Raw genomic sequence first — 12761 nt, 5'->3', positions numbered from 1 at the left:
ACAGGTGCAAAGGGCAGTGCAAGTGGACCTGCTTAAAGACTAATCAAATGCCTTGCGCCTGAAGCTCACACAATCCAGCCTAAAACATACGTCCTATCAAGCATGCGCACATATACAAGTATGCCAGCTGAGGGCCTATGCAGCGTACAGAGGGAAGGACATATTTCCACTTTGAGATCGGACGGCCAAAACTCACAAGCAAATCAAGGAATGTTACTGAGAGCTAACAGAGAACACAAAGTGCTTGTCGCAAGGACATGGCACGCAAAGAGGTTCAGGAAGTGAATTGTTCATCGACTACTGCTTACCGAGAAAACCAGAGAGTCTGTCCAATAAAAATAACATTGAAAAAACAAAAAATAGGAGCTCAAGTTAACCACCTTGATTGGGACCTCTCGCACCCAAAGCGAGAATCATACCCCTAGACCAACGAGCCACGGTCCTTTGAGCATTTGACGGAATTGTCCTCAGCGTTTGCACCCCCCTTAGGATTCGAGGCCAAGAATGCCTATTCCTGAAGTTTGTTCCTGCCGCTGAAAGCCTTGTCGGTGTATGAGCCAAATGAATGCCCCAGTCGGCACGCTCTGACTGTCTTCACAGGTCTCCTCCTCATCCCGAAGGTTGGTGGCCCATTGACATCAGGGTGGAAGGTGCTTGCGATACACTGTTCCTTCCTTCCTTCCTTCCTTCCTTTATTCCTCTTATGCTGTTTATGTAATAAGAGGGGACGATACACAGAAGAGAGAAAGTGGCCCAACACACTAGACTAGCAGTCTTCTGATCAATCTGCAGCTGGCAAGGTGGGGGAGAGCCTTTATTTTGCACCTGCTGGGATCTGCATTGGCAGAAGCTCTGAGGGCTGGGCCTTTCCTTTTGCCTGTAAAAACAAAAAGCAGCCCTCCTCCCTCCAGCCCTGAGAGCATGGGCGTGACACTGGAAAAAGCAGCATCTCCCCTTTGGTAAAGATGACCATTGCACAGCTGCTCACTCAGAGCTCGATCGTGCTCGATCAGGCGAGATATATTTAGGTCACCAGCAAAGTCTGTTCTCTTTTCTTGCGTAGGGTGAGCATTCACAGAGCCCAGCTTCGTTGACAAGAGTGCAAAAGGTGTATACTAAAAGCTTTCTGCTTTACTTGAGCGCCATGGCTGTTATTATATTTTGGCTGCTCCAAGCAATCTCTGTCCAGCCGATGCAAATTTCCAGCTCAAATTTTCCCAGCACTCAAAAAGTCCCTCCTCCCGCCAGCTCTGCTTTCAGGAAGTTCAGCAGAAGCAGTCCAACTTCTGTTCCCACTTCAGAGGAAAAGCTTTCTCGGGCCAGAGAAAGCCAGGGAATCACTGTACCGGCAAGTGCATTTCTTACAACTGGTAATCCCTCAGAACACAGAAATGAAGAAGCTGTATATGAAAATGTATTATTTCTTTGGTACACTAACCTATGTAACTAATATGGACCATTTCAGAGGACGGAGCGGACCCAACTGTGATCCCAGAGACCCAAATACCCAGCAGTAGGGAAAATAAATCCTCTCTGTGCTCTGCAACATTACATACACAAAATGCAAGCGCGTGCATTTTTTTATTGGCCCCATATACAGAATACATGTGAGGATGCTTGCCTTCCCAGTGTATTTCTCAAGCTCTTGAGAGCATATGCTATTTCCATGGGAACGCAAATAAGTTCATACTTTACATTTGTGTGTGACAAAAGGGGAAAAAAACTATTTTGTGTAAAATGCCAGCAGAGAGTGTTTCTGCCCGGTCTCGAACCGGGGACCTTTCGCGTGTGAGGCGAACGTGATAACCACTACACTACAGAAACAGCTGCTTGCTCACCTTTGTAGGGACTGGGAGAACAGGTGCAAAGGGCAGTGCAAGTGGACCTGCTTAAAGACTAATCAAATGCCTTGCGCCTGAAGCTCACACAATCCAGCCTAAAACATACGTCCTATCAAGCATGCAACATATACAAGTATGCCAGCTGAGGGCCTATGCAGCGTACAGAGGGAAGGACATATTTCCACTTTGAGATCGGACGGCCAAAACTCACAAGCAAATCAAGGAATGTTACTGAGAGCTAACAGAGAACACAAAGTGCTTGTCGCAAGGACATGGCACGCAAAGAGGTTCAGGAAGTGAATTGTTCATCGACTACTGCTTACCGAGAAAACCAGAGAGTCTGTCCAATGAAAATAACATTGAAAAAACAAAAAAAAGGAGCTCAAGTTAACCACCTTGATTGGGCTCGTCCGGGATTTGAACCCGGGACCTCTCGCACCCAAAGCGAGAATCATACCCCTAGACCAACGAGCCACGGTCCTTTGAGCATTTGACGGAATTGTCCTCAGCGTTTGCACCCCCCTTAGGATTCGAGGCCAAGAATGCCTATTCCTGAAGTTTGTTCCTGCCGCTGAAAGCCTTGTCGGTGTATGAGCCAAATGAATGCCCCAGTCGGCACGCTCTGACTGTCTTCACAGGTCTCCTCCTCATCCCGAAGGTTGGTGGCCCATTGACATCAGGGTGGAAGGTGCTTGCGATACACTGTTCCTTCCTTCCTTCCTTCCTTCCTTCCTTTATTCCTCTTATGCTGTTTATGTAATAAGAGGGGACGATACACAGAAGAGAGAAAGTGGCCCAACACACTAGACTAGCAGTCTTCTGATCAATCTGCAGCTGGCAAGGTGGGGGAGAGCCTTTATTTTGCACCTGCTGGGATCTGCATTGGCAGAAGCTCTGAGGGCTGGGCCTTTCCTTTTGCCTGTAAAAACAAAAAGCAGCCCTCCTCCCTCCAGCCCTGAGAGCATGGGCGTGACACTGGAAAAAGCAGCATCTCCCCTTTGGTAAAGATGACCATTGCACAGCTGCTCACTCAGAGCTCGATCGTGCTCGATCAGGCGAGATATATTTAGGTCACCAGCAAAGTCTGTTCTCTTTTCTTGCGTAGGGTGAGCATTCACAGAGCCCAGCTTCGTTGACAAGAGTGCAAAAGGTGTATACTAAAAGCTTTCTGCTTTACTTGAGCGCCATGGCCGTTATTATATTTTGGCTGCTCCAAGCAATCTCTGTCCAGCCGATGCAAATTTCCAGCTCAAATTTTCCCAGCACTCAAAAAGTCCCTCCTCCCGCCAGCTCTGCTTTCAGGAAGTTCAGCAGAAGCAGTCCAACTTCTGTTCCCACTTCAGAGGAAAAGCTTTCTCGGGCCAGAGAAAGCCAGGGAATCACTGTACCGGCAAGTGCATTTCTTACAACTGGTAATCCCTCAGAACACAGAAATGAAGAAGCTGTATATGAAAATGTATTATTTCTTTGGTACACTAACCTATGTAACTAATATGGACCATTTCAGAGGACGGAGCGGACCCAACTGTGATCCCAGAGACCCAAATACCCAGCAGTAGGGAAAATAAATCCTCTCTGTGCTCTGCAACATTACATACACAAAATGCAAGCGCGTGCATTTTTTTATTGGCCCCATATACAGAATACATGTGAGGATGCTTGCCTTCCCAGTGTATTTCTCAAGCTCTTGAGAGCATATGCTATTTCCATGGGAACGCAAATAAGTTCATACTTTACATTTGTGTGTGACAAAAGGGGAAAAAAACTATTTTGTGTAAAATGCCAGCAGAGAGTGTTTCTGCCCGGTCTCGAACCGGGGACCTTTCGCGTGTGAGGCGAACGTGATAACCACTACACTACAGAAACAGCTGCTTGCTCACCTTTGTAGGGACTGGGAGAACAGGTGCAAAGGGCAGTGCAAGTGGACCTGCTTAAAGACTAATCAAATGCCTTGCGCCTGAAGCTCACACAATCCAGCCTAAAACATACGTCCTATCAAGCATGCGCACATATACAAGTATGCCAGCTGAGGGCCTATGCAGCGTACAGAGGGAAGGACATATTTCCACTTTGAGATTGGACGGCCAAAACTCACAAGCAAATCAAGGAATGTTACTGAGAGCTAACAGAGAACACAAAGTGCTTGTCGCAAGGACATGGCACGCAAAGAGGTTCAGGAAGTGAATTGTTCATCGACTACTGCTTACCGAGAAAACCAGAGAGTCTGTCCAATGAAAATAACATTGAAAAAACAAAAAAAAGGAGCTCAAGTTAACCACCTTGATTGGGCTCGTCCGGGATTTGAACCCGGGACCTCTCGCACCCAAAGCGAGAATCATACCCCTAGACCAACGAGCCACGGTCCTTTGAGCATTTGACGGAATTGTCCTCAGCGTTTGCACCCCCCTTAGGATTCGAGGCCAAGAATGCCTATTCCTGAAGTTTGTTCCTGCCGCTGAAAGCCTTGTCGGTGTATGAGCCAAATGAATGCCCCAGTCGGCACGCTCTGACTGTCTTCACAGGTCTCCTCCTCATCCCGAAGGTTGGTGGCCCATTGACATCAGGGTGGAAGGTGCTTGCGATACACTGTTCCTTCCTTCCTTCCTTCCTTCCTTCCTTTATTCCTCTTATGCTGTTTATGTAATAAGAGGGGACGATACACAGAAGAGAGAAAGTGGCCCAACACACTAGACTAGCAGTCTTCTGATCAATCTGCAGCTGGCAAGGTGGGGGAGAGCCTTTATTTTGCACCTGCTGGGATCTGCATTGGCAGAAGCTCTGAGGGCTGGGCCTTTCCTTTTGCCTGTAAAAACAAAAAGCAGCCCTCCTCCCTCCAGCCCTGAGAGCATGGGCGTGACACTGGAAAAAGCAGCATCTCCCCTTTGGTAAAGATGACCATTGCACAGCTGCTCACTCAGAGCTCGATCGTGCTCGATCAGGCGAGATATATTTAGGTCACCAGCAAAGTCTGTTCTCTTTTCTTGCGTAGGGTGAGCATTCACAGAGCCCAGCTTCGTTGACAAGAGTGCAAAAGGTGTATACTAAAAGCTTTCTGCTTTACTTGAGCGCCATGGCCGTTATTATATTTTGGCTGCTCCAAGCAATCTCTGTCCAGCCGATGCAAATTTCCAGCTCAAATTTTCCCAGCACTCAAAAAGTCCCTCCTCCCGCCAGCTCTGCTTTCAGGAAGTTCAGCAGAAGCAGTCCAACTTCTGTTCCCACTTCAGAGGAAAAGCTTTCTCGGGCCAGAGAAAGCCAGGGAATCACTGTACCGGCAAGTGCATTTCTTACAACTGGTAATCCCTCAGAACACAGAAATGAAGAAGCTGTATATGAAAATGTATTATTTCTTTGGTACACTAACCTATGTAACTAATATGGACCATTTCAGAGGACGGAGCGGACCCAACTGTGATCCCAGAGACTCAAATACCCAGCAGTAGGGAAAATAAATCCTCTCTGTGCTCTGCAACATTACATACACAAAATGCAAGCGCGTGCATTTTTTTATTGGCCCCATATACAGAATACATGTGAGGATGCTTGCCTTCCCAGTGTATTTCTCAAGCTCTTGAGAGCATATGCTATTTCCATGGGAACGCAAATAAGTTCATACTTTACATTTGTGTGTGACAAAAGGGGAAAAAAACTATTTTGTGTAAAATGCCAGCAGAGAGTGTTTCTGCCCGGTCTCGAACCGGGGACCTTTCGCGTGTGAGGCGAACGTGATAACCACTACACTACAGAAACAGCTGCTTACTCACCTTTGTAGGGACTGGGAGAACAGGTGCAAAGGGCAGTGCAAGTGGACCTGCTTAAAGACTAATCAAATGCCTTGCGCCTGAAGCTCACACAATCCAGCTTAAAACATACGTCCTATCAAGCATGCGCACATATACAAGTATGCCAGCTGAGGGCCTATGCAGCGTACAGAGGGAAGGACATATTTCCACTTTGAGATCGGACGGCCAAAACTCACAAGCAAATCAAGGAATGTTACTGAGAGCTAACAGAGAACACAAAGTGCTTGTCGCAAGGACATGGCACGCAAAGAGGTTCAGGAAGTGAATTGTTCATCGACTACTGCTTACCGAGAAAACCAGAGAGTCTGTCCAATGAAAATAACATTGAAAAAACAAAAAATAGGAGCTCAAGTTAACCACCTTGATTGGGACCTCTCGCACCCAAAGCGAGAATCATACCCCTAGACCAACGAGCCACGGTCCTTTGAGCATTTGACGGAATTGTCCTCAGCGTTTGCACCCCCCTTAGGATTCGAGGCCAAGAATGCCTATTCCTGAAGTTTGTTCCTGCCGCTGAAAGCCTTGTCGGTGTATGAGCCAAATGAATGCCCCAGTCGGCACGCTCTGACTGTCTTCACAGGTCTCCTCCTCATCCCGAAGGTTGGTGGCCCATTGACATCAGGGTGGAAGGTGCTTGCGATACACTGTTCCTTCCTTCCTTCCTTCCTTCCTTTATTCCTCTTATGCTGTTTATGTAATAAGAGGGGACGATACACAGAAGAGAGAAAGTGGCCCAACACACTAGACTAGCAGTCTTCTGATCAATCTGCAGCTGGCAAGGTGGGGGAGAGCCTTTATTTTGCACCTGCTGGGATCTGCATTGGCAGAAGCTCTGAGGGCTGGGCCTTTCCTTTTGCCTGTAAAAACAAAAAGCAGCCCTCCTCCCTCCAGCCCTGAGAGCATGGGCGTGACACTGGAAAAAGCAGCATCTCCCCTTTGGTAAAGATGACCATTGCACAGCTGCTCACTCAGAGCTCGATCGTGCTCGATCAGGCGAGATATATTTAGGTCACCAGCAAAGTCTGTTCTCTTTTCTTGCGTAGGGTGAGCATTCACAGAGCCCAGCTTCGTTGACAAGAGTGCAAAAGGTGTATACTAAAAGCTTTCTGCTTTACTTGAGCGCCATGGCCGTTATTATATTTTGGCTGCTCCAAGCAATCTCTGTCCAGCCGATGCAAATTTCCAGCTCAAATTTTCCCAGCACTCAAAAAGTCCCTCCTCCCGCCAGCTCTGCTTTCAGGAAGTTCAGCAGAAGCAGTCCAACTTCTGTTCCCACTTCAGAGGAAAAGCTTTCTCGGGCCAGAGAAAGCCAGGGAATCACTGTACCGGCAAGTGCATTTCTTACAACTGGTAATCCCTCAGAACACAGAAATGAAGAAGCTGTATATGAAAATGTATTATTTCTTTGGTACACTAACCTATGTAACTAATATGGACCATTTCAGAGGACGGAGCGGACCCAACTGTGATCCCAGAGACCCAAATACCCAGCAGTAGGGAAAATAAATCCTCTCTGTGCTCTGCAACATTACATACACAAAATGCAAGCGCGTGCATTTTTTTATTGGCCCCATATACAGAATACATGTGAGGATGCTTGCCTTCCCAGTGTATTTCTCAAGCTCTTGAGAGCATATGCTATTTCCATGGGAACGCAAATAAGTTCATACTTTACATTTGTGTGTGACAAAAGGGGAAAAAAACTATTTTGTGTAAAATGCCAGCAGAGAGTGTTTCTGCCCGGTCTCGAACCGGGGACCTTTCGCGTGTGAGGCGAACGTGATAACCACTACACTACAGAAACAGCTGCTTGCTCACCTTTGTAGGGACTGGGAGAACAGGTGCAAAGGGCAGTGCAAGTGGACCTGCTTAAAGACTAATCAAATGCCTTGCACCTGAAGCTCACACAATCCAGCCTAAAACATACGTCCTATCAAGCATGCGCACATATACAAGTATGCCAGCTGAGGGCCTATGCAGCGTACAGAGGGAAGGACATATTTCCACTTTGAGATCGGACGGCCAAAACTCACAAGCAAATCAAGGAATGTTACTGAGAGCTAACAGAGAACACAAAGTGCTTGTCGCAAGGACATGGCACGCAAAGAGGTTCAGGAAGTGAATTGTTCATCGACTACTGCTTACCGAGAAAACCAGAGAGTCTGTCCAATGAAAATAACATTGAAAAAACAAAAAATAGGAGCTCAAGTTAACCACCTTGATTGGGACCTCTCGCACCCAAAGCGAGAATCATACCCCTAGACCAACGAGCCACGGTCCTTTGAGCATTTGACGGAATTGTCCTCAGCGTTTGCACCCCCCTTAGGATTCGAGGCCAAGAATGCCTATTCCTGAAGTTTGTTCCTGCCGCTGAAAGCCTTGTCGGTGTATGAGCCAAATGAATGCCCCAGTCGGCACGCTCTGACTGTCTTCACAGGTCTCCTCCTCATCCCGAAGGTTGGTGGCCCATTGACATCAGGGTGGAAGGTGCTTGCGATACACTGTTCCTTCCTTCCTTCCTTCCTTCCTTTATTCCTCTTATGCTGTTTATGTAATAAGAGGGGACGATACACAGAAGAGAGAAAGTGGCCCAACACACTAGACTAGCAGTCTTCTGATCAATCTGCAGCTGGCAAGGTGGGGGAGAGCCTTTATTTTGCACCTGCTGGGATCTGCATTGGCAGAAGCTCTGAGGGCTGGGCCTTTCCTTTTGCCTGTAAAAACAAAAAGCAGCCCTCCTCCCTCCAGCCCTGAGAGCATGGGCGTGACACTGGAAAAAGCAGCATCTCCCCTTTGGTAAAGATGACCATTGCACAGCTGCTCACTCAGAGCTCGATCGTGCTCGATCAGGCGAGATATATTTAGGTCACCAGCAAAGTCTGTTCTCTTTTCTTGCGTAGGGTGAGCATTCACAGAGCCCAGCTTCGTTGACAAGAGTGCAAAAGGTGTATACTAAAAGCTTTCTGCTTTACTTGAGCGCCATGGCCGTTATTATATTTTGGCTGCTCCAAGCAATCTCTGTCCAGCCGATGCAAATTTCCAGCTCAAATTTTCCCAGCACTCAAAAAGTCCCTCCTCCCGCCAGCTCTGCTTTCAGGAAGTTCAGCAGAAGCAGTCCAACTTCTGTTCCCACTTCAGAGGAAAAGCTTTCTCGGGCCAGAGAAAGCCAGGGAATCACTGTACCGGCAAGTGCATTTCTTACAACTGGTAATCCCTCAGAACACAGAAATGAAGAAGCTGTATATGAAAATGTATTATTTCTTTGGTACACTAACCTATGTAACTAATATGGACCATTTCAGAGGACGGAGCGGACCCAACTGTGATCCCAGAGACCCAAATACCCAGCAGTAGGGAAAATAAATCCTCTCTGTGCTCTGCAACATTACATACACAAAATGCAAGCGCGTGCATTTTTTTATTGGCCCCATATACAGAATACATGTGAGGATGCTTGCCTTCCCAGTGTATTTCTCAAGCTCTTGAGAGCATATGCTATTTCCATGAGAACGCAAATAAGTTCATACTTTACATTTGTGTGTGACAAAAGGGGAAAAAAACTATTTTGTGTAAAATGCCAGCAGAGAGTGTTTCTGCCCGGTCTCGAACCGGGGACCTTTCGCGTGTGAGGCGAACGTGATAACCACTACACTACAGAAACAGCTGCTTGCTCACCTTTGTAGGGACTGGGAGAACAGGTGCAAAGGGCAGTGCAAGTGGACCTGCTTAAAGACTAATCAAATGCCTTGCGCCTGAAGCTCACACAATCCAGCCTAAAACATACGTCCTATCAAGCATGCGCACATATACAAGTATGCCAGCTGAGGGCCTATGCAGCGTACAGAGGGAAGGACATATTTCCACTTTGAGATCGGACGGCCAAAACTCACAAGCAAATCAAGGAATGTTACTGAGAGCTAACAGAGAACACAAAGTGCTTGTCGCAAGGACATGGCACGCAAAGAGGTTCAGGAAGTGAATTGTTCATCGACTACTGCTTACCGAGAAAACCAGAGAGTCTGTCCAATGAAAATAACATTGAAAAAACAAAAAAAAGGAGCTCAAGTTAACCACCTTGATTGGGCTCGTCCGGGATTTGAACCCAGGACCTCTCGCACCCAAAGCGAGAATCATACCCCTAGACCAACGAGCCACGGTCCTTTGAGCATTTGACGGAATTGTCCTCAGCGTTTGCACCCCCCTTAGGATTCGAGGCCAAGAATGCCTATTCCTGAAGTTTGTTCCTGCCGCTGAAAGCCTTGTCGGTGTATGAGCCAAATGAATGCCCCAGTCGGCACGCTCTGACTGTCTTCACAGGTCTCCTCCTCATCCCGAAGGTTGGTGGCCCATTGACATCAGGGTGGAAGGTGCTTGCGATACACTGTTCCTTCCTTCCTTCCTTCCTTCCTTTATTCCTCTTATGCTGTTTATGTAATAAGAGGGGACGATACACAGAAGAGAGAAAGTGGCCCAACACACTAGACTAGCAGTCTTCTGATCAATCTGCAGCTGGCAAGGTGGGGGAGAGCCTTTATTTTGCACCTGCTGGGATCTGCATTGGCAGAAGCTCTGAGGGCTGGGCCTTTCCTTTTGCCTGTAAAAACAAAAAGCAGCCCTCCTCCCTCCAGCCCTGAGAGCATGGGCGTGACACTGGAAAAAGCAGCATCTCCCCTTTGGTAAAGATGACCATTGCACAGCTGCTCACTCAGAGCTCGATCGTGCTCGATCAGGCGAGATATATTTAGGTCACCAGCAAAGTCTGTTCTCTTTTCTTGCGTAGGGTGAGCATTCACAGAGCCCAGCTTCGTTGACAAGAGTGCAAAAGGTGTATACTAAAAGCTTTCTGCTTTACTTGAGCGCCATGGCCGTTATTATATTTTGGCTGCTCCAAGCAATCTCTGTCCAGCCGATGCAAATTTCCAGCTCAAATTTTCCCAGCACTCAAAAAGTCCCTCCTCCCGCCAGCTCTGCTTTCAGGAAGTTCAGCAGAAGCAGTCCAACTTCTGTTCCCACTTCAGAGGAAAAGCTTTCTCGGGCCAGAGAAAGCCAGGGAATCACTGTACCGGCAAGTGCATTTCTTACAACTGGTAATCCCTCAGAACACAGAAATGAAGAAGCTGTATATGAAAATGTATTATTTCTTTGGTACACTAACCTATGTAACTAATATGGACCATTTCAGAGGACGGAGCGGACCCAACTGTGATCCCAGAGACCCAAATACCCAGCAGTAGGGAAAATAAATCCTCTCTGTGCTCTGCAACATTACATACACAAAATGCAAGCGCGTGCATTTTTTTATTGGCCCCATATACAGAATACATGTGAGGATGCTTGCCTTCCCAGTGTATTTCTCAAGCTCTTGAGAGCATATGCTATTTCCATGGGAACGCAAATAAGTTCATACTTTACATTTGTGTGTGACAAAAGGGGAAAAAAACTATTTTGTGTAAAATGCCAGCAGAGAGTGTTTCTGCCCGGTCTCGAACCGGGGACCTTTCGCGTGTGAGGCGAACGTGATAACCACTACACTACAGAAACAGCTGCTTGCTCACCTTTGTAGGGACTGGGAGAACAGGTGCAAAGGGCAGTGCAAGTGGACCTGCTTAAAGACTAATCAAATGCCTTGCGCCTGAAGCTCACACAATCCAGCCTAAAACATACGTCCTATCAAGCATGCGCACATATACAAGTATGCCAGCTGAGGGCCTATGCAGCGTACAGAGGGAAGGACATATTTCCACTTTGAGATCGGACGGCCAAAACTCACAAGCAAATCAAGGAATGTTACTGAGAGCTAACAGAGAACACAAAGTGCTTGTCGCAAGGACATGGCACGCAAAGAGGTTCAGGAAGTGAATTGTTCATCGACTACTGCTTACCGAGAAAACCAGAGAGTCTGTCCAATGAAAATAACATTGAAAAAACAAAAAAAGGAGCTCAAGTTAACCACCTTGATTGGGCTCGTCCGGGATTTGAACCCGGGACCTCTCGCACCCAAAGCGAGAATCATACCCCTAGACCAACGAGCCACGGTCCTTTGAGCATTTGACGGAATTGTCCTCAGCGTTTGCACCCCCCTTAGGATTCGAGGCCAAGAATGCCTATTCCTGAAGTTTGTTCCTGCCGCTGAAAGCCTTGTCGGTGTATGAGCCAAATGAATGCCCCAGTCGGCACGCTCTGACTGTCTTCACAGGTCTCCTCCTCATCCCGAAGGTTGGTGGCCCATTGACATCAGGGTGGAAGGTGCTTGCGATACACTGTTCCTTCCTTCCTTCCTTCCTTCCTTTATTCCTCTTATGCTGTTTATGTAATAAGAGGGGACGATACACAGAAGAGAGAAAGTGGCCCAACACACTAGACTAGCAGTCTTCTGATCAATCTGCAGCTGGCAAGGTGGGGGAGAGCCTTTATTTTGCACCTGCTGGGATCTGCATTGGCAGAAGCTCTGAGGGCTGGGCCTTTCCTTTTGCCTGTAAAAACAAAAAGCAGCCCTCCTCCCTCCAGCCCTGAGAGCATGGGCGTGACACTGGAAAAAGCAGCATCTCCCCTTTGGTAAAGATGACCATTGCACAGCTGCTCACTCAGAGCTCAATCGTGCTCGATCAGGCGAGATATATTTAGGTCACCAGCAAAGTCTGTTCTCTTTTCTTGCGTAGGGTGAGCATTCACAGAGCCCAGCTTCGTTGACAAGAGTGCAAAAGGTGTATACTAAAAGCTTTCTGCTTTACTTGAGCGCCATGGCCGTTATTATATTTTGGCTGCTCCAAGCAATCTCTGTCCAGCCGATGCAAATTTCCAGCTCAAATTTTCCCAGCACTCAAAAAGTCCCTCCTCCCGCCAGCTCTGCTTTCAGGAAGTTCAGCAGAAGCAGTCCAACTTCTGTTCCCACTTCAGAGGAAAAGCTTTCTCGGGCCAGAGAAAGCCAGGGAATCACTGTACCGGCAAGTGCATTTCTTACAACTGGTAATCCCTCAGAACACAGAAATGAAGAAGCTGTATATGAAAATGTATTATTTCTTTGGTACACTAACCTATGTAACTAATATGGACCATTTCAGAGGACGGAGCGGACCCAACTGTGATCCCAGAGACTCAAATACCCAGCAGTAGGGAA

The 12761-nt window shown here is 47.4% G+C and overlaps 10 non-coding genes across 10 annotated transcripts; all 10 read right to left on the bottom strand.

Annotated features, from left to right (window-relative positions):
• Nucleotides 1–1751: 1751 nt before the first annotated feature.
• On the bottom strand, nucleotides 1752–1824 carry TRNAV-CAC (transfer RNA valine (anticodon CAC)). The gene has a single exon. It is a non-coding gene; the product is annotated as a tRNA-Val (tRNA).
• A 419-nt stretch (nucleotides 1825–2243) lies between these two features.
• On the bottom strand, nucleotides 2244–2315 carry TRNAP-UGG (transfer RNA proline (anticodon UGG)). The gene has a single exon. It is a non-coding gene; the product is annotated as a tRNA-Pro (tRNA).
• Nucleotides 2316–3634: 1319 nt separating this feature from the next.
• Nucleotides 3635–3707, bottom strand: TRNAV-CAC (transfer RNA valine (anticodon CAC)). Its single transcript has one exon. It is a non-coding gene; the product is annotated as a tRNA-Val (tRNA).
• Nucleotides 3708–4127: 420 nt separating this feature from the next.
• TRNAP-UGG (transfer RNA proline (anticodon UGG)) lies at nucleotides 4128–4199 on the bottom strand. The gene has a single exon. It is a non-coding gene; the product is annotated as a tRNA-Pro (tRNA).
• Nucleotides 4200–5518: 1319 nt separating this feature from the next.
• Nucleotides 5519–5591, bottom strand: TRNAV-CAC (transfer RNA valine (anticodon CAC)). The gene has a single exon. It is a non-coding gene; the product is annotated as a tRNA-Val (tRNA).
• A 1784-nt stretch (nucleotides 5592–7375) lies between these two features.
• On the bottom strand, nucleotides 7376–7448 carry TRNAV-CAC (transfer RNA valine (anticodon CAC)). Its single transcript has one exon. It is a non-coding gene; the product is annotated as a tRNA-Val (tRNA).
• Nucleotides 7449–9232: 1784 nt separating this feature from the next.
• TRNAV-CAC (transfer RNA valine (anticodon CAC)) lies at nucleotides 9233–9305 on the bottom strand. The gene has a single exon. It is a non-coding gene; the product is annotated as a tRNA-Val (tRNA).
• Nucleotides 9306–9725: 420 nt separating this feature from the next.
• TRNAP-UGG (transfer RNA proline (anticodon UGG)) lies at nucleotides 9726–9797 on the bottom strand. Its single transcript has one exon. It is a non-coding gene; the product is annotated as a tRNA-Pro (tRNA).
• Nucleotides 9798–11112: 1315 nt separating this feature from the next.
• On the bottom strand, nucleotides 11113–11185 carry TRNAV-CAC (transfer RNA valine (anticodon CAC)). The gene has a single exon. It is a non-coding gene; the product is annotated as a tRNA-Val (tRNA).
• A 419-nt stretch (nucleotides 11186–11604) lies between these two features.
• On the bottom strand, nucleotides 11605–11676 carry TRNAP-UGG (transfer RNA proline (anticodon UGG)). The gene has a single exon. It is a non-coding gene; the product is annotated as a tRNA-Pro (tRNA).
• Nucleotides 11677–12761: the final 1085 nt, after the last annotated feature.

Source organism: Ambystoma mexicanum, chromosome 2q (genome assembly GCF_040938575.1).
Source record: "Ambystoma mexicanum isolate Mex_15411 chromosome 2q, UKY_AmexF1_1, whole genome shotgun sequence".
Taxonomy (NCBI): domain Eukaryota; kingdom Metazoa; phylum Chordata; class Amphibia; order Caudata; family Ambystomatidae; genus Ambystoma; species Ambystoma mexicanum.
This window is presented reverse-complemented; position numbering and strand designations above follow the sequence as displayed.